Consider the following 17839-nt stretch of genomic DNA (forward strand, 5'->3'; position numbering starts at 1 on the left):
AACATATTTGCATTTTCCCCTCCCAGTATTTAGCGCTCTCTGGCGGTTACGCCCCATATTGATTATTCATCAGGGCAAAAGTACTAAATGGATTGCGTGCGCTATTCTGCGCATTTCAGAGACGCAGTCTTCTTTGCACGCTGTTAGTAGATCAGCTCGCACATTGGTTTGCGGGTGCTATCAAGTTTGCACAGGTTTTTACGCACGCAAACCTTTAGTAAATCAGGCCCTTAGTCTCTGGAAAAACAGAGTGTGTGTCTTCAGGTGGTTGGTAGTGAGCTGCAGATCCACTGGAGAATGAAGAAAGTTTTAGGAGACCTCAGAACATTGTTTTGGGGCAACTTCAGAAACTTCAGAAAAAGCAGTCCTCAAGTTCTGGTGTCACACCCCGCCTTGGGTGAGTGTAATGTGACTTTCTAAATCAAAGGATGGCGAAGCAAATAAAATAAAGAAAGAAAGAAAAGGAGAAAAAAAGAGAAAAAAAATAAAAAAATAAAAGAAAATATATATCTATATATATATATATATATATATATATATATATATATATATAAATATATATATATATATATATATACTTATATAGTAGGGGGGGGGGGGTTCCCTTTCACTGCCGTCCTACTTGCCTCCTGCTGGGGCTCCCGGTCGGGCAACTGGAGTCTGGTGGGGGCCTCCTGCTCGCTTCCCTGACACCCCGGGCTGACCTCACCCCTCATTGCAAAACATAAATGACCAATTCTAACTCTATTAATTATTACTGGCATTATCATGATATATTGTTTCATATTATTATATTAAAGTTATGAAATCTCTTGGCATGTTAAACTATAGTATTATATTGTAATATATAATAGTATGGTGATATAATGTGGTTATATGTTATAAATATTTTATACAAATTATGTTATATTAGGATATTACTATATTTATCATGCTATATTTATATGATATCATGCTACACCACTCTATATGAAAATTGTTTATTTGTTCACTCTCGAATCAATATTCTCAATTTATGTACCTATTTTCATCACCTTATTTACACTCAAACACGGCACGCACGCACACACACACACACACACACACACACACACACATACTGATGCTGTCTTTTGTCATCGTTTGCACTGTATGTTAATAAAAAAAAAAATTAAAAAAAGAAAAAAAAAAAAAAAAAAAGGATGGCGAAGCACACAATTGCAAATAGATTTTAACAACATTTATTTCCCCCAAGTGTCAGAAGTGTAGCAAATATACAGAGAAGACCAACATACCATATCTGAAAATAGAATAAATGATTCAAAATAAAGCGTATCAAAATACTTCAAATAATTAAATAATTCATTAAAATAAAGTCAAATGAAACACAAAAACTCAATGCTAAAGGTATTTAATCATGGTTACATAACATAAGAATAATCACCCCAATAGAAATAAGACATGTCCTGGAGAGCTGAGTTGAACACATAGAACCTGTTCTCGCAGTAACAGCCTGCTGTCTTTCTGACAGTCTGCAGTTTCCTCTTATGTAGCTCATGACGTTATGTAGCTCATAACCCTCAATATACTAACCATTCTCAATATAAACATCCTTCAAACTTGTATTTTCACCTATAAAACAAAATACCAGAATTCTGAACTACCTGAACATTTCCAGCAATACTTCCAGTCTAACTCTAGTTTTCATTCATACCAGACTAGACAATCCAACCAGCTGCATGTCCCACTATATAGTACCACCAGGGGTCAGTTCTCCTTAAAATACAAAGGTGTCTCCCTATGGAATGCCCATTCCCATCTAATGACGAACTCATCCTCTCTGTCCACCTACAAAAGAAGTGTAATTAATAAATTAATTACCCAAGTAAGAAACTAAAGGAAAGAGATATACCATTGATATGATGATTATGCCTTACCTGTGTTGCTTTGCCAATCTTTTGTCTTGTTCTCTCTGTTTTAGTATTCACTTTTATTGTATTAGTATTTTAACATTCTGCAGTTATTTTTATTTACTCTGCTTGTTGATAGTTTTTTTCTTGTTTGTCTTCTTTTGCTGTTTATTTTGTTTTTGTTTCTGTTCTAGTTTTACTTTCTAATAATAAACAAGTCATGTAATGTCCTGTAAACGGCGAGGTCCTTGCATAAGCCCCCCTAGGGTTTCTGTCCTCACGTGCACAACCACTACCTGTTATCTTTCCTCTGGAAATGAATTATCATGTCATGTTTATGTATACATTCATGTTGTGCAAATTAAATAAAAAAATAAAAAATAAAAAATGACCCCCCACTAGACAGGTCCAATCAACAGGGGGTGACAACACTGGTATTTTCAAAACCAACCATAAATAAAGTCTTACAAGTCAGCCATTACCAATCACTGCACAAGGGAAACCATATCATGGACTGGGAAAAGGCGAAAGTCATCTGAAAGGAAGACCACAAACACCAGGCTGGATCAGGGGAGTCATAGAAATCAGGAAGCGGGACCAGAGGACCAGCAACAGGGACGAGGAGCCTTCATGCTCTCTCCCACCTGGAGCATCCTGGAGGGGACGAAACGGACATCAGAGGGCGGGACTCACCTGTCAAATCTGACATCCGCTGATAAATGACGGGTCACACACACCATGTTGTGACTGATGAAGGAGAATGGATCGCTGAAACATGTCAGATTATTAAAAAAACTAAATTATTTGTCTGAAAAAAGAACTACCATTGTAACTGTCTGTGAGACAGAGTTAATTGTTTAGAGTTAATTTTTATAACATTTTACATGTTATAAAAACTCAAATATGTCTTAAGTTCAGAAGCGTTTTAAGGTTTAAGGATATTTTATTTTGAAAGGGTGTGGTCACTTCCCCTGGTCTGTCGGGAGGGTCAACTGAGGGATTGTGGGTCAAAAGTAAAGCGCGGGACCACAGACAATGGAGGCAGGATGGCATGACACGGGATAAAGAATTGCACTGTGTTCAAGAGGCGCAAACGGTAATTGTGTCTAACATCAAATGTATTTTATTTAGTTTGTGATTGTGTACAAAATGCTTGGAAAAGACTGGACACTTCAAGTATTTATTTGTATAAGTTGGGTCAGCATTTAATTACATGGACTCATAAGGACTTTCTGCTTCTGTTTGTAGTTTTCACGGTGTTATATGATTTTGACGACGGAGGAGAAGGAGAAATAAAGAGAGAAAATCAAGACATCAGTATGAATCGTGGCCCTTTGTTGAACCGGTGTAGCTACAGTGAAAACGTACCGCTAACGAGGCCGAGAGCTAACCGAGAGCTAACCGAGAGCTAACAGCTAACCGAGAGCTAAAGCTACGCATGTCCGAGGTTTCCGAAGCAAGACTGCTGGAGCGACGTGTGGCCGGAACGTCCAGGAGCCGACCAGAGAGAGAGAGAGCGTCTACCGACACTTCATCACGGCTTGCTGGAGACAGAGAGGACGGCACCGTCAACCACCGGAGCGCGGCTTGCTGCTGAGAGACGACGGGGCCGCAGATCGCGAAGTACCGCGACTTGACCACCAGGGGGCAGCGTTTACCAGCGAGTGCTACAGCTCTTCATATCCTTACCTGCTTCAGCTTGCGTGGTCTCCAGCCTTCTGCAGAGCAGCTCCGCAGGGAGCATTTGATTTGAGTGTCAACCTTCAACTGTATGAACATTTTAATGGTTAAAAGAGTTTAACTATTAAGCAACAGAGGTTTTAAGTGAAATGCTAAATATTCCTGCTTTATATTATATGAATGTTCTGTGGGTTTTGACTTAAGAGTTTAAAATGCATTAACAAATGAGTGCATAAGAGGTTTATAAGAGTAACTGTTGGTACCTATCAGTTCTGCCACATACGTATGCTTGCCAATAATTTAGTCATAAAAACGGTAACATTTCTATCTCATTGCCATGTCAATTCTCAGTGAAAAAGCAGAATGTGAGGGCCCTAGTGAGCATGTTGAGTCCCTTCAAGCAGAGTTGGTAAAATTAAATGAACGGTTAAAATTTCAGATTGATGAGGCTGAAATAGAAAAACTAGAGACACTTATTGATGATATCAATACTAAAATAAAAATTCAAAAGGTATCAGTAACAGAGTCTACCTCCAAGGTTGAACCCCGTAAATCCTCACGGGAGAGAAAGTTAACTCCCAAAATGCTGGAACTAAAGCAACAAGAGAGCTCTCAAAAGGAGAATAAGTTTATCTCCCTTTATGACAAATGGAAGGAGCTAATTAAAGCTGCACGCTCCGAACTCAAAAATGAGTGCTCTGACAATGACTTGTGTTGCATGATGGACGATGTTGAAGGGATAGAGGCTGAAGTGAAAGATGCATATGAGAATATCCGAGCACAGTCTGCACCTTCCACTGACATCAGACGTAAAATGGATTCATGCACAGCAGTAACTGCAGATGTGATGGCGATGATGAAGGTGCGCTTGAGTGAAGTGGGGCAAGAGGACTTTGATGCTAAGGCAGAAAATGCAAGATTACACATGATACTTGACAAAGAGTATGCTCAGTCAATATTTAGTGCTTCAGTCCCCAAATCTGTTTGTAGCAACCAGTCAAGATGTCCATCAGAGCAGCAAAGTATCACTGTAAAAAGAGTAGACTGTGTCGCACAACTTGCTGCCAAAAAAGCAGAAATTGAAATGGAGGAGGTAATTGCTGCACAAAGGCATGAACTTAAAAGACTGGAAAATCAGCGGGATCTTCAAGTGATTGCCGCTAAGATGAAAGCTTATTCTGAAGCAGACTCAGGTGAGGCCCTTAGAGCAGGTGAGATGATTCACTGTCCTCCTGCGTCTATCAGAGACAAAGAGATAAAAAAGGAACAATTAAATCAAAACAATGACACTGAACAAAACAGTGTAAGCAAAGACATTTCTTTAGTGCAAGCATTACATGACACAATGGCACTCACCAGACTCCCAGCACCAGAGCCATCAGTCTTCTCAGGAGACCCACTCAAGTTCATTGAATGGACCACTAGTTTCAAAGCACTGATAGAACGAAGATGTACAAATCCAGCTGACAGACTATTTTACCTTCAGAAGTACATCAGCGGTGAAGCACGGTCAGTGTTGGAAGGAAGCTTCTACAGGAAGGATGAAGACGCTTACAACCAAGCTTGGGAGGCACTGAATGCTCGCTACGGTCATCCCTTTGTAATCCAACGTGCTTACAGAGAAAAACTGAATAATTGGCCAAAGATTAGCTCAAGAGACTCTGTTAAACTCAGACAATACAGTGATTTTCTGACTGCTTGCAGCAATGCCATGCCGCACATTAAAGGTCTTCAAGTGTTAAACGATTGCGAAGAAAATCAGAGGATGCTACAAAAACTCCCTGATTGGGTGACATCTAGCTGGAATCGTCATGTAACAAAACAGCTGAAAGAAACGCATGAATATCCCAGTTTCAAAGAGTTTGCCAAGTTTTTGGCTCACGAGGCAGATGTAGCATGCAACCCTGTAACATCCTTCTATGCATTGAAATCATATGAAGAAAGACCTTCCAGAGACATGAAGCGGCCAAAAGCCAATGTGTTCATCACAAATACAAAAGAGTCAGAAAAATCCAACACAGTGATGAAAACCCAAGGTGCTGTGGAGAACAGCACAAGAGACAAAAATGAAACAAAGAGGGTAAATATGCCATTCAGTCCTTTAAGTCCAGTTAAATGCATGTACTGCAGTGAAAATCATTCCATTCACAAATGTCAGATATTTGCTAATAAGTCACAAGAAGAAAAGAAAAGATTCATACTGGACAAAAACCTGTGTTTTGGCTGTCTTAGGAAAGGACACAACTCAAAGGACTGCAGAAACAAAGCAACATGTAGCATATGCAAAAAATACCATCCTACACCGTTGCATGAGCACCGCAGCATTGCTCCAGACACGTCTCCCCATGCGACGTGGCAGGCAGAAGAAAAGTCATCTTCACTCTCTTGCTCCATAGACAAAGCTGATGGTGGGAGCACATCCATGACAGTGCCGGTGTGGCTCTCATCAATCGCAACCCCTGAAACAGAGACATTGGTATACGCCTTGTTAGACACGCAGAGTAGCACTACTTTTGTAGACAAAGAGGTGTGTGAGAAAATGGGCGCAGGTTTACAGCCAGTCAAGTTAAAGCTTACCACTATGATGGGAAAAGATTCCATTGTTTCAAGTGACAGAGTTAGTGGTCTTAGAGTCAGAGGGTTTTCCTCACATAGCTTTGTTAACTTGCCACCTGCATACACCAGAGATTTTATCCCACTTGAACGCACACACATTCCTACTCCTGCAACAGCTAAGAGATGGAAACACCTGAATGCTATAGCACAGGAAATACCAGAGTTGTTAGATTGTGAAGTTGGACTCTTAATCGGCTATGACTGTTGCAGAGCATTAGCACCACGACGTGTTATTACAGGTGGTGACGAAGAGCCATATGCCATTAGGACTGACTTAGGGTGGAGCATTGTTGGCAGCTCACCAAAGATTTACAAGTCAACAGAAGTGACAGGTCTGTGCCATCGTGTGTCCGTTAAAGAGCTTCCATCATTGACACCAGCTGCTGTTCTCAGAGTCCTTGAATCTGATTTTAGAGACACAAGCTATGGGGAAAAGACCATATCACAAGATGATATTCAGTTCATGCAGATCTTGAACCAGTCAATACACCAGAACTCAGATGGCCACCTGGAAATGCCGCTTCCTTTCAAAACACGTCCACACCTACCAGAAAACAAGCGCCTTGCTCTGGTGCGACTGAAGCACCTGAAAGGAAAACTTGAAAGAAATCCCAAATTCAAGGAGGACTATGTTAAATTCATGGCAGGCGTCATCGAAGGTGGGGAAGCAGAGAAGGCGGAAGACTCGCCCCAAGACGGCAATGTGTGGTACATTCCACATCAGGGAGTTTATCACCCTAGAAAACCAGAGAAAATTAGAGTTGTATTTGATTGTTCTGCTAAATATGAGGGTACAGCTCTAAATGATCACTTACTGACAGGACCTGATCTCATCAATGGTCTGACAGGGGTTCTCTGTAGATTCCGCAAACATCCAGTTGCAATCATCTGTGATGTAGAGAAAATGTTTCATGGATTCCATGTAAGCAAAGAGGACAGCAATTACTTGCGGTTTCTTTGGTGGGAACAGGGGGATACCAATTCAGAGCCAAAAGAATATCGCATGAAGGTCCACCTCTTCGGGGCAGCATCCTCCCCTGGGTGCGCCAATTATGGTATGAAGTTCTTAGCAAGTGAAAATGAAAAAGAGTATCCATCTGCAGCCAACTTCATAAAGAAACATTTTTATGTTGATGATGGCCTCATCAGTGTAAAATCAGCAGACAAAGCCATCAAATTGGTGAAAGAGACACAAACTGTGTGTGCAAAGGGGAAACTGCATCTCCACAAGTTTATTTCCAACAACAGGAAAGTTTTGGAGTCAATTCCAGACTGTGAACGAGCCAGTGGAGTTCACGATGTAAATCTCAGCCAGGGAGACCTTCCTGTTCAGACTGTGTTGGGAGTTAAGTGGAATGTAACCAGTGACACTTTCTCTTTCAGTACGTCTCTGGAGGAAAAACCAGCAACACGGAGAGGAATTCTTTCAACTGTAGCCTCTGTGTTTGACCCCCTCGGCTTCCTTGCTCCTTTTCTCCTATTAGGAAAGAAAGTGTTACAAGAAATGTGTCAAAAGGGCATAGCATGGGATGAACAGTTGCCCTTGGACTTGAAGCCACAGTGGAAAAATTGGCTGAATGATCTGGAGAACCTGCAAAAGCTCCACATCCCACGATGCTTTGCTCCTGAAGCCTTAGGAGAGGTTCAAAGAGTCGAGTTGCATCACTTTTCGGATGCGAGTAGCTATGGTTACGGTCAATGTTCATACATCCGAGTGGTGAGTGAAGATAAAGTTCATTGCTCTTTAATCATAGGCAAAGCCAGAGTCGCTCCCACAAAAGTTGTAACCATACCAAGACTTGAGTTGACAGCTGCCGTGGTCTCAGCAGCAGTCAGTAGCATGATAAAAGAGGAGCTAGAACTCAAAATTGACCAGGAATACTTTTGGACTGACTCGAAAGTAGTTCTAGGCTACATTGCTAATGAAGCCCGTAGGTTTCATGTTTTTGTCGCGAATAGAGTACAAAGAATCAGAGATACAACAGAGCCAGCCCAGTGGTACCACATTGATACGGATCAAAATCCGGCTGATCATGCCTCTAGAGGCCTCAAGGTGGCAGACTTGATCAATTCCAATTGGTTTACTGGACCAAAATTCCTCTGGGAAAGAGAAATTGCCACACCAAAAGCAAATCCAGAGCTCATGGTAGGAGATCCTGAGATAAAAACAACGCAAGCACTGCAAATCAGTGTAGTCAAGGAAGAGAATTTCCTGCAGAGATTTGAAAGATTCTCTAAGTGGCATACTGTATTGAACGTTGTAGCTCGAATCCTACGGCTAGCAAAAAGAGACAAATCACCAGAGCTCATAACAGTTGATGAAAGGAGAAAGGCTAGTTTAGTGCTTCTGAGACTAGCACAGAGAGATGCCTTCAAAGAGGAGATACTCAAGCTCAAGCAGGGAAAATTGTCACATAATAATCCGTTGTTTCAGTTTGATCCAGTACTGCAGGAGGGTGTCCTCAGGGTGGGAGGGAGATTAAAAGCAACTTCCTTCCCTCTTGACCGGAAACATCCTGCCATTTTGCCAAAAGCTGGAGTTGTCACACGCCTGATCCTGGACTACTGTCATGAAAAAACTCAGCATCAGGGCAGAGGTCAAACACTCAATGAACTGAGAGCAAATGGCTACTGGATTCTTGGTGGCAGTAAAGTTGTGGCAAATCAAATCAAACAATGTGTCCCATGCAGAAAAGAGCGCAGGCCTACAGAAACACAAAAAATGGCTGATCTACCTGCGAACCGCATCAACCCCTCACCACCGTTCACATTCTGTGGGATGGACTGCTTTGGACCCTTTCCAACTAAACAGGGTCGGAAAGAAACTAAGAGATATGGTCTGATATTCACTTGTTTAGCATCAAGAGCCATTCACCTTGAGATGCTTGAGGATCTAACAACAGATGCATTCATTAATGCTTTGAGATGCTTTATAGCTATCCGAGGGCCCGTAAGAGAAATCAGATCAGATCAGGGAACAAATTTTGCAGGGGCTAAGAATGAACTCTCAAAAGCTCTAAATGAAATGGACAAAGACAGAGTGGCTGCTTATTTAGCAGAGAGACAGTGTGACTTTGTAATGAATGTACCTGATGCTAGTCACATGGGAGGTGTATGGGAGCGGCAGATCAGGACAGTGAGGAGTGTTATGACTTGGGCCCTCTCAAAGAGTGTTGGGAGGTTAGATGATGCATCCTTAAGAACATTTTTCTATGAAGCCATGTCAGTAATAAACAGCCGCCCACTCACTATCGACAGCATCAGTGATCCTAAAGGTGAAGAACCACTTACACCAAACCATTTACTTACCATGAAAACCTCTGTCCCTCTGCCTCCTCCAGGAAAATTTGAGGCAGAAGATCTGTATGCCAAGAAAAGGTGGCGCAGAGTACAATATTTATCTGAACAATTCTGGTGTAGGTGGAAGAAAGAATATTTGGCAAACATCACTCTGAGGCAAAAGTGGCATTCTCCACGACGCAATGTTAAAATTGGAGATGTTGTCATCCTTAAAGATGAGGGATCTTCTCGCAACGAATGGAGACTGGGAAGAGTACTAAGTGTTTGTACAGACGATGATGGTTTGGTGCGTAAAGCCACCATACAAATAGGTAACAAGAAACTAGGAAAGAAAGGTCAAAGGTTAACTAATCCATCTATTATTGATCGCCCTATTCACAAGCTTGTTGTGTTAGTGGAAAGTAACTGAATGTATTTTCGTTACCAAAATGTGTAACATGTTCTTGTGTTAAGAGATGCATAACCATTCTTAATCTCAGGGTTTTTCTCCCATACTTCTTTTGTGTGTTGCTGAGAAATTACTAGATTTATTCAAGGTCAAAGGTGATCATAAATCATAGTAATTGGTGGGAGTGTAACTGTCTGTGAGACAGAGTTAATTGTTTAGAGTTAATTTTTATAACATTTTACATGTTATAAAAACTCAAATATGTCTTAAGTTCAGAAGCGTTTTAAGGTTTAAGGATATTTTATTTTGAAAGGGTGTGGTCACTTCCCCTGGTCTGTCGGGAGGGTCAACTGAGGGATTGTGGGTCAAAAGTAAAGCGCGGGACCACAGACAATGGAGGCAGGATGGCATGACACGGGATAAAGAATTGCACTGTGTTCAAGAGGCGCAAACGGTAATTGTGTCTAACATCAAATGTATTTTATTTAGTTTGTGATTGTGTACAAAATGCTTGGAAAAGACTGGACACTTCAAGTATTTATTTGTATAAGTTGGGTCAGCATTTAATTACATGGACTCATAAGGACTTTCTGCTTCTGTTTGTAGTTTTCACGGTGTTATATGATTTTGACGACGGAGGAGAAGGAGAAATAAAGAGAGAAAATCAAGACATCAGTATGAATCGTGGCCCTTTGTTGAACCGGTGTAGCGGAAGACCACAAACACCAGGCTGGATCAGGGGAGTCATAGAAATCAGGAAGCGGGACCAGAGGACCAGCAACAGGGACGAGGAGCCTTCATGCTCTCTCCCACCTGGAGCATCCTGGAGGGGACGAAACGGACATCAGAGGGCGGGACTCACCTGTCAAATCTGACATCCGCTGATAAATGACGGGTCACACACACCATGTTGTGACTGATGAAGGAGAATGGATCGCTGAAACATGTCAGATTATTAAAAAAACTAAATTATTTGTCTGAAAAAAGAACTACCATAGTAATCATAAGTAAAGTAATCAAATACAGCATGCGTGTTCTGCCCTGCTAGTCCAGTCAATCTATGGTTCGACCCAGGGAAAATTGCAATAGTAATCATTCAAGGTTTTATGTGATCCTTAGGGACATCCAAATATTATATTAAAAGTATACCATTATATACTTAGTGGATCAAGGTAAATTCAGGGGTTGAAATTTGGGCCCTTCATGCCATAGCGTCATACAAAAAAATGATGCATCTCTACTTCTGAATATGCTATTTTCAAATAATTTATGTCTACACATTGGTTTTCTATGGTGTTTTTTCACATACAACCATCAAAAATGACCTGTTCTGAATGTATATGTGCACTTTGGGGGTACCCTTAAGCTAAAATTACCTTTTTTGAATCCAAATAAAGTCAATCAAATTATGTCATAAACGATTTATTATCATTGAATCTTCTGCACCACCAGGTTTACTTGAAAGGTTTTGACTGCCAGAAGGGTGTTCAGTACCCCATCAACCAGGAAATGACCTCTTATGGCCCTGGCAATTGATTTTCCTTCAAGCATTTTGGGCACTGTATTTGGTGCATACACTAATTCAAGGATTTCTTCCAATCCAGAGCCTGACATCAAATGACCAATTGTGCCAAGGAAACTCATGAGCACATGGAATCCACCAAGTCGGAGAACAATAGATTTCAGTGGACTGCCAGGTGCTTCACTTTCAATAATTGTCATCGCTTTCCACCACAGTGGTTGATCAAAAGTTAGAATTGGAGTGACCTGGTAACGAGTTGCGTGATCATGAATGAACTGGAGAGTGGAATGAATGCAAGTCAGATCTCCTGGATCCATGTCAATCATGGGTAGGAAGATGACTGATGACTGACCAGGATGATCTCCGGACAGCTTCCAGAGTGTATCAGCAGCTGTCTCTCTATTGTCTTCAGAGTGCTCTTCAATTTCACTGTAGGTAAGGTCTTTATGACCCCCAGACTTCTGTACATATGGAACAATGTTAATGCGTCCAACATCTGCTAGGTCTTTTGCTGTCACCTTGATACGTGGAATGACTGAAGCTCGTTCAATTTTTGATTCACACACGCGCACCCTGCCCGCGCGTCGTGTGCCGCGCGTCGTGTGCCACTGATGGGAGTCAGTGGGGGGTCATGTCATGGTAGACACTAAACATATATCTCAGGAACAATCTTAGATGCAGATAGAAAGGGTATATGGGGTATATGATATTAGAACAGGGTCTGAAAATTATTATATTGGTATTAGTATTATTGGAGAGATAGACCCCAAAAACGTAGGAAAATACACTATACATGTCAAATAGGTGTACAAAGACCCTTCTATATTAACAGAATTTTACCCAGACCAGGTCACATTAACATGTTGAAATGTTGCTTTTGACATTGAAAAAAAAGTATGTTCCACTAAATCTGTGAAGGTATACTTTTAATATAATGATGCAGGAGGGTATTTGAACCAATAAAAACTATGAAACATTACTATTGCAATTTCTCCTGGGTTGGGCCCTTTTTTGAGTTAGATTGACTGGACTATGCGGTGAACTAGTAACGTTCCTAGTCTGACCGTTTTCTGAGACAGACCCGTGCAGCTCCGGCGACGCTAACGGTTACCATGCCAACGGTTACCATGCCAACGGGGCTGGAAAACGCAGCATGAAAACAGTTACAAGTTGTCTCTCAAACGGAGCTTGGTAAATCTTTTGTCTGTAAGTAATGCCATGTTATATTGTTAAGTATACTATGATTTGTAGTGTACACACGTACATACCGTTCAAGTTTGGTTGTTATTTCTTAACGTAGTTTGTCACCTTTATAGTTTTATGTTTTATGTTTTTATTTGTCCACCAGAGGACGCCAGTTAGTCCGTCACAGCCGATTTAGCTGGCTTTATTTGTCTGTTTAATCAGTAATAACGTTAGAAAAAGTGACATTAATGTTATTACTGCTTATATTTGTTTCCATTTTACTATGTAAATATGTTTGTGTGAAAAGCATCCAGATATAACAGACACTATTTGTAGTAATGTTTATCTTTGTTTATTTGTTTGCAGTCTTACAAAAAATAACTGATTGAATTGAGAGAAATACAAGAAATAAAACTGAGGACCAAAAGAGAAGAATTCCTCAAACAAAATAATTTCTTCAGCCTCTCCTTTTCTTCAGAATGTTAGCTATCTGTCTAGTTGTACAAGCTGAAACGTACTGCGAGGACAGAATAGTAAGAAGACAGTAATACTACAAGTTCAATAAAGAGCAGTTCAACTTCCACACTGAATTCATCGCTACATACCTGTCGACCCTCAAGCAGCCGTTATGGACGGAAAGCAGGGTACAGAAGATGAACATCAGTCTCTGGAGACTAGATCTAAAGTCCCAACTTCTAAGACATCGGGACGCACAAGTAGTAAATCATCAGCAAGCTCTGCTGCACTTAAGGCTCGAGCAAAAGCCGAAGCTGCCCGCACACAGGCTTCATACGCTAAGAAAGAAGCAGAGATGATGGCGGAAGAAGCAACATTAAAGGCGAAAATGCACATGTTAAAGATGGGAAAGAATGCAGCTACTGCTGCAGCGGAGGAAGCAGTGTTTGTGGCCGATGTGGAAAATGTGGAGATAGAAAGTCTGCACGACATCGACCTACCACTCGCACCACTCAACGCTGCACAACGTACAAATGAGTATGTTTTGCAACACAGTCAAGATGCATCAGAGAGGATGTCTACGTACACATGTTCACAACCTGCAGTAGAGAACATAAAACAAGAAGGAGGTGACGCCAGAGTTGACACCAGAAATATTTACCTGAAATCAGCTCCTGAGGGTGTTAACTTCCAGCCAACAGTGAGTACTATGCAATATACTCCAGCCTACGTTGCTCCGGTGAAAATTCCGGCAAAGAGACATTTAGATTTACATGCAAATTCAGCCTACCTGAATCAACCTACACACTCCCAAAGATGGGAACCTGACAGATCTCCAAATCAGAATGCAGCTATGCCAGATGTTGCAAAATACCTGATGAGACGAGAGGTGGTCACATCTGGTTTACGGAAGTTTGATGACCACCCAGAGAATTACTGGGCTTGGAAAACGTCCTTTAATGACATCACGGGTGAACTTACCTTAACTCCAAGAGAGGAGTTAGACCTCCTGATTCAGTGGCTAGGACCGGATTCTAGAGAACAAGCCATAAGAATCCGAGCCATACACAGCCACAACACAGCTGCAGGGCTAAACATGATGTGGCAAAGACTAGAAGAGACTTATGGAAGTCCAGAGGCAGTCGAACATTCTCTCCTTAAGAGGGTCGAAGAATTCCCTAAACTCTCAAACAGGGACAATGTGAAATTGAGAGAGCTGGGAGACCTCCTACTTGAACTTGATTATGCAAAAGCAGGAGGTTACCTACCTGGATTAGCATATCTCGATACATCACGTGGAGTGAATCCTATTCTAGAAAAATTCCCATACAGTCTTCAAGAAAAGTGGATTACACAGGGATCAAAGTACAAAGAACAGAATCGTGTTCCCTTTCCACCTTTCACCTTCTTTTCACAGTTTGTGTGCAGCCAAGCCAAAATTAGAAACGACCCCAGCTTCATGATTTCCCAAGCTAACTACTCAAGCCCCAACAAACCAGAAAGACCCACAAAATTCAGCAACAAATTACCAGTGTCGGTGAAAAAGACTGGAGTGTTTTCTGAAGAGGAGGCGGCTCCTACAGGCCCTGTTGGAAAAGTGGCCGTAGATCCAGAACGACAGTGCCCTCTACACCAGGGGTTCTTAACCTTTCTGACCTTGGGGCCCAATTTTTTCAGTACAGAGTGGCTCGGGGCCCATTAAATATTAACACTGTATAGCAGGGGTATTCAACTAAAACTTTAAGAGGTCCATTTAGAGAAAATTTACTCAAGCGAAGGTCCAGAACATCATAATATATATATATATATATATATATATATATATATATATATATATATATATATATATGTGTGTGTGTATATATTCAAGTAGCCTCATAGTTGTATCAACATCTGCATCTGACTGTTATATTAAAAAAAGTACATATTTGCCAATTAACATGCTTGAATTAAACATATTTTTTTCTCTTAAAAATAAAGTAGATTTTATTTTATTTTTCAAATGCTATCTTATTTTATTTCTCTACCAGCAGTTTGAATTTCCCCTTTTCTTTGTTAATTGTCTCAACACATTTTTATACTAAATTAATATAAACACATCTTAACAATTTAACAGTTTCGCAGTTTTTCTTCCTCTTATAATCTTATGCCTCCACTTTCTGTTGTTCAGTGAGAGAACTGAGCTCTAACTTCTCCTGTCAGGACTTTAAATCTGGTCTGGATGGTGTCAGGTTCTCATATGCATGTGGAGGTGCTCATTGATGAGCCTGGAACGATATTTAGTTTTAATTATGTTCATTGTGGAGAAAGCTGCTTCACAGCTGTATCTGGACCCAAACATGCATGGCAGGATGTTTTAAGATGGTCAGTTTATTTTTCTGTGACTTCAGTTCAGACTTGAGTGGATATGTTTGATGAAAAACTTTGTGTTTTGTTTCAGTGGTGTTTCACTTTCGCACTTTGAACGCCACGGTCTCTGAACGTATGAGACACTGGTTTTGTCCCAGTGGGAAGACTGAACAGGATGAATTTGTCCATTCTGGGTTGCATATTTAAAAATACAGCGAGGACAAAACTTAGTTTGATATTACTTTAAGTTATTTACATTAATAAGTTGTCAGGACTCGGTGTGTCGGGTTCATCCGAGCCTGATCAGCTGCGACGGGCACAGCCCGCACCGCAGCTCTCTGGTCGCGCTGCAGCAGTTACTTTCCGATGCTTTTTCGAAAGCCCGAACAGTCCAGTCCAGCAGACACGACAGCCCACGCATCTACATCTACCATCCTTCAGCAGTAACGACGGAGCCCACCGCCCGAGCGGCAGCCTCAGCCGACCTCCCCGGCCGCGGGGACGCGTCGGGATAAATGAACACGCCGCGCTCGCTCGCTCTGGGCGCAGACCCAAGTAATCGATCCCTAATCCTGGCGGATCTAAACCTACTCTGTGCAAAATGAAGGATTTTCTCTGTAAATACACACCATTTCTCTTACTATTACACGTACAGCTAGCTGAGTGTCTTCTTCTCCTCATTTGGTTGGGAGTTGCTATGCAGTCCCGCGGCCCCCGCGGCCCACATGTACAAAACTGATTTTTTTTTGGCGGCCCACTAGATGGCGCTCGCGGCCCAAGTGTGGGCCGCGGCCCTATGGTTAAGAAACACTGCTCTACACAACAAGCCTCATGCACTGAGAAAATGCCGCACCTTTCGTAGCAAGCCTATAGAGGAGCGCAAAAGCTACCTGAAAGAAAACAACATATGCTTCAAGTGTTGCGGGTCAACCAGACATAGAGCTAAAGACTGTGACAAGGAAATTGTTTGTGAAGAATGTCACAACAAGACTCACATATCAGCTCTACATCCTGGTCCAGCACCATGGGCCTCAGTCCCACCGAAGCAAGGCGAGGAGAACGAGACACGTGAAACTCCTCATGAGACCCCTTCTGAAACTCCTACAATAACATCAAAGTGCACAGAGGTTTGTGGGGGGAAAACCAACGCCAAATCCTGCTGCAAAATCTGTCTAGTTAAAGTCTACCCTGTAGACTTTAACTAGACAGAAAATCCAGAAAAAGCAATTCAGACATATGCAGTGTTAGATGACCAGAGTAATCGTTCACTCGCACGCTCTGAATTCTTCAACCAGTTCAACCTCAAGAAAAAAGCGTCTCCATACTTATTAAAGACCTGGGGCCTCATGTACAAAGGGTGCGTACGCACAAAAACATGGCGTACGCCCTTTTCCACGCAAACGTTCAGATGTATCAAGAGTGAAATGACCGTGGAAATGTGCGTTTCCCGACGCCAACTTCATGGCTGGCGTACGCACGTTTCCACAGCTATTGGTCCTTTGGCGACACTTAGTGGTGATGCTGGGAAACTGTTAATAATGTGAAAACAATTACCCCTCAGAGTGATGTGCACATCAGAGACACACTGATGAACAATTAACACATTCAACTGTCTGCAATTACACGAGTGGATATAAAAGCAAAGTGGTGCAGAAATACCGTTAACAACAATGGCAGCTTTGGCAGTGTTAGAAGATATCGCCAATGGCGCAGTAAGAAGAGAAAGAATATTTAGCCGGTTTTCCTAATGTAATCGGAGCTATCGACTGCACACACATTGCTATAAAAGCACCATCACTGGATGAATATGTGTACGTTAACAGGAAGCATTTTCATTCCATTAATGTACAGATTATATGATTAATTTATGTTATTTGTGAAGTTATTTCTTGGAAAAAGGGGCGTGGACAGGGAGGAGTCTGGTACTCCTACATGTGCGCTCAATTCCACGTTGATTGGGATGTACAAAGGAAATGTGCTTGGATTCATGCCTACGCACAGTTTCATACATCTGGATTTTTTTGTGCGTAGGACGTTTTCTGGATTTAAGCGTATGCCATGTTTCAGTAGGAAATCCACGCAAGTCTTTGTACATGAGGCCCCTGCTCCGGTGTTATGGAAACCTCTGGAAGGAGTGCAACAGACTTTGTGGTGGAATCCTACGACGGCAAGACCAAACTCAAACTGCCAACTCTTATTGAGTGTGAAATGATCCCTGATGACAAAGAAGAAATCCCCACACCTCAAATAGCGCAGTATTTCCCTCACCTGAAACATGTAGCAGATAAGATACCACCGCTGAATGAAAAGGCTCAGATTCTCATCCTGCTTGGAAGGGACATTTTACAAGTACACAAAGTAAGACAACAGTACAACGGAGACAACGATGACCCCTACACTCAACGTCTTGACCTTGGTTGGGTCATCGTAGGTGATGTTTGCCTAGACAGAACT

Source organism: Cololabis saira, chromosome 1 (genome assembly GCF_033807715.1).
Source record: "Cololabis saira isolate AMF1-May2022 chromosome 1, fColSai1.1, whole genome shotgun sequence".
NCBI lineage: Eukaryota > Metazoa > Chordata > Actinopteri > Beloniformes > Belonidae > Cololabis > Cololabis saira.